The following is a 4056-nucleotide window of genomic DNA, read 5'->3' on the forward strand; positions in this document are numbered from 1 at the left end:
CAGTATTGGGGTGGGAGTTACCTGATTTTCCAGGTGTTGTGTGTCTCAGTTCCCCTGGCTAGGAAAAGGGATTCCCTTCCCCCTTGCGCTTCCCAGGTAAGGCGATGTCTCGCCCTGCTTCAGCTCTCACTGGTCGGGCTGCAGCAGCTGACCAGCACTGATTGTCCAGCACTCTTAAGGGAACATTTAGGAGACATATTAGTCAAAGGCAATAAATAGACTATAGAACCTGATTCAAATAATTCAACATAAAAAATATGTATTTATGAGACACTGGGGACTGGGCACAGAGGCTCACACTTGTAATCCTAGCACCTTGGGAGGCCAAGGAGGGTGGATAGTTTGAACTCAGGAGTTCAAGACCAGCCTGCGCTACATGGTGAAGCTCTCTCTCTACAAAAAATACATAAATTTAGCTGGCGTGGTGGTGCGCACCTGTAGTCCCAGCAACTTGAGGGGCTGAAGCAGGAGAATCACTTGAGCCCAGGAGGTTGAGGCTGCAGTGAGCCAAGATCTTGCCACTGCACTTCAGCCTGGGTGACAAAGTGAGACCCTGTCTCAGAAAAAAAAAAAAAAAAAAAGATATTTATGAGACACTTGGGGAATTTCAAACACTGGCTGGATATTACATGATATTAAGGTGTGACTGTTAGTTATTAAGGTTTTAAAAATATTAAGGGGTAGGCATGGTGACTCACGCCTGTAATCTCAACACTTTGAGAGGCTGAGGTGGTAGGATCACTTGCGCCCAGGAGTATGGGACCAGCCTGGGCAACATGGCAAGACCTCGTCTCTACAAAATAAAAAAATTACCTGGACCAGTGGCACATGCCTGTAGTCCCAGCTACTTGGGATACTGAAGTTGGGGGATCACTTGAGCCCAGAAGTTCAGGATTGCAGTGAGCCATGTTCACGCCACTGTACTCCAGCCTGGGTGACAGAGTGAGACCTTCTCTAAATATAAACATACATATATATTCATACACACACACACACACAGAGGTTATTTTATCACTCCGATATACACTGATACACTGAAGTATTACAACCAAGATGTTGAACTGATTTTAAAGTAATTCAGTGGGTGGGTGGGGTGTAGGGGGAGAGTGAGAAATAAATGAACCAAGACTAACCACAATTAGTTGTTAGAAACTAAGGAATAGAGGCTTATTACTCTGTTCTATTGTGCATGTTTGAATTTTTTTTAAGTAGACAAAAAGTGTGGGCCTCTGGATTTAGACTTTGGGTTCAATTCTCAGCTTTGCTTCTTATGAGGTATATAATCTTAAACGATTAACCTCCATGCCTCAGTTTCCCTGTGGACTGGACAAAAAGAGTTCCCACTTCATAGGAAAGTAACAAGGATTAAATGAGACAAGTGCTTAGTGTAATGCCTGACACATGGTTAAGTGTTAGAACATGTTGGCCATAGTTATCATCCTCACTGAATATTTACTGTATATATGACAGTTAATCTCTCCTCTATCACATTTCAGACCTTTTAGAAGTCTATAAAATGAGCCAGATGTGGTCGCTCATGCCTGTATTCCCAGCACTTTGGGAGGTCAAGGTGGAAGGATTTCTTGAGCCCTGGAATTCTAGACCAGCCTGGGCAACATAGTGAGACCATCTTTACAAAAAATTAAAATAAAAAGTTAGCCGGAGAGGCCAAGGCAGGCAGATCACCTGAGGTAGGGAGTTCAAGACCAGCCTGACCAACATGGAGAACCCTGTCTCTACTAAAAACACAAAATTAGCCAGGTGTGGTGGCGCATGTCTGTAATCTGTAATAGTGCATGCTATTCAGGAGGCTGAGACAGGAGAATCGCTTGAACCTGGGAGGCAGAAGTTTCGGTGAGCTGAGATCACGCCACTGCACTCCAGCCTGGGCAACAAGAGCAAAACTCCATCTCAAAAAAAAAAATTAGCTGGACATGGTGCTGCATGCCTATAGTCCTTGGCTACTTGGAAAACTGAAGTAGGAGGATCCCCTGAACCCACAATTTTGAGACTACAGTGAGTTATGATAGAGCTACTGCACTCCAGCCTGGGCAACAGGATGAGATCCTGTCTCTAGTTAAAAAAAAAAAAAAAAAAGTGAGGAATTTATTTTTAAAGAAATAATAAAATAAAATGTGTATTTTCAGGCAGTTCCAAGATGGCCAAATAGGAACAGCTCCAGGCTACAGCTCCCAGCGTGAGCAACACAGAAGACGGGTGATTTCTGCATTTCCAACTGAGGTACCAGGTTCATCTCACTGGGGTATGTCGGACAGTGGGTGCAGGACAGTGGGTGCAGCCCACCGAGCGAGAGCTGAAGCAGGGCAAGGCATCCCCTCACCCAGGAAGCACAAGGGGTAAGGGAATTCCCTTTCCTAGCCAAGGGAAACCATGACACACAGCACCTGGAAAATCGGATCACTGCCACCCTAATACTGTGCTTTACCAAGGGTCTTAGCAAATGGCACACCAGGAGATTATATCCTGCGCCTGGCTCGGAGGGTCCCATGCCCAGGGAGCCTCCCTCATTGCTAGCACAGCAGTCCAAGATCTAACTGCAAGGCAGCAGCGAGGCTGGGGGAGGGGCTCCCGCCATTGCTGAGGCTTGAGTAGGTAAACAAAGCAGGCAGGAAGCTCGAACTGGGTGGAGCCCACCGCACCTCAAAGAGGCCTGCCTGCCTCTGTAGACTCCACCTCTTGGGGACAGGGCACAGCCAAACAAAAGGCAGCAGAAACCTCTGCAGATTGAAATGTCCCTGTCTGACAGCTCTGAAGAGAGTAGTGGTTCTCCCAGCACGGAAGTTGAGATCTGAGAATGGACAGACTGCCTCCTCAAGTGGGTCCCTGACCCCCGAATAACCTAACCAGGAGGCACCCCCCAGTAGGGGCAGATTGATACTTCACATGGCCAGGTACCCCTCTGAGACGAAGCTTCCAGAGGAACGATCAGGAAGCAATATTTGCTGTTCAGCAATATTTACACTTCTGCAGCCTCCGCTGCTGATACCCAGGCAAACAGGGTCTGGAGTGGACCTCAAGCAAACTCCGACAGACCTGCAGCTGAGGGTCCTGACTGTTAGAAGGAAAACTAACAAACAGAAAGGACATCCACACCAAAATCCCATCTGTACGTCACCATCATCAAAGAACAAAGGTAGATAAAACCACAAAGATGGGGAAAAAACAGAGCAGAAAAGCTGAAAGTTCTAAAAATCAGAGTGCCTCTCCCCCCTCCAAAGGAACACAGCTCCTCGACAGCAATGGAACAAAGCATGACGGAGAATGACTTTGACGAGTTGACAGAAGAAAGCTTCAGATGATCAAACTTCTCCCAGCTAAAGGAGGAAGTTTGAACCCATCTCAAAGAAGCTAAAAACCTTGAAAAAGGATTAGACAAATGGCTCACTAGAATAACCAATGTAGAGAAGTCCTTAAATGACCTGATAGAACTGAAAACCATAGCACGAGAACTATATGATAAATGCACAAGCTTCAGTAACCGATTTGATCAACTGGAAGAAAGGGTATCAGTGATTGAAAATCAAATGAATGAAATGAAGCAAGAAGAGAAGTTTAGAGAAAAAAGAGTAAAAAAAAATGAACAAAGTCTCCAAGAAATATGGGACTATGTAAAAAGACCAAATCTGCGTCTGATTAGTGTACCTGAAAGTGACGGGGAGAACAGAACCAAGTTGGAAAACACTCTTCAGTCTATCTATCCAGGAGAAATTCCCCAACCTAGCAAAGCAGGCCAACATTCAAATTCAGGAAATACAGAGAACACCACAAAGATACTCCTCGAGAAGAGCAACTCCAAGACATAATTGTCAGATTCGCCAAAGTTGAAATGAAGAAAAAAATGTTAAGGGCAGCCAGAGAGAAAGGTCTGGTTACCCACAAAGGAAAGCCCATCAGACTAACAGCAGATCTCTCACAGAACTCTACAAGCCAGAAGAGAGTGGGGGCCAATATTCAACAGTCTTAAAGAAAAGAATTTTCAACCCAGAATTTCATATCCAGCCAAACTAAGTTTCATAAGTGAAGGAGAAATAAAAT

Source organism: Colobus angolensis, unplaced genomic scaffold (assembly GCF_000951035.1).
Source record: "Colobus angolensis palliatus isolate OR3802 unplaced genomic scaffold, Cang.pa_1.0 Scaffold354, whole genome shotgun sequence".
NCBI classification, from domain to species: domain Eukaryota; kingdom Metazoa; phylum Chordata; class Mammalia; order Primates; family Cercopithecidae; genus Colobus; species Colobus angolensis.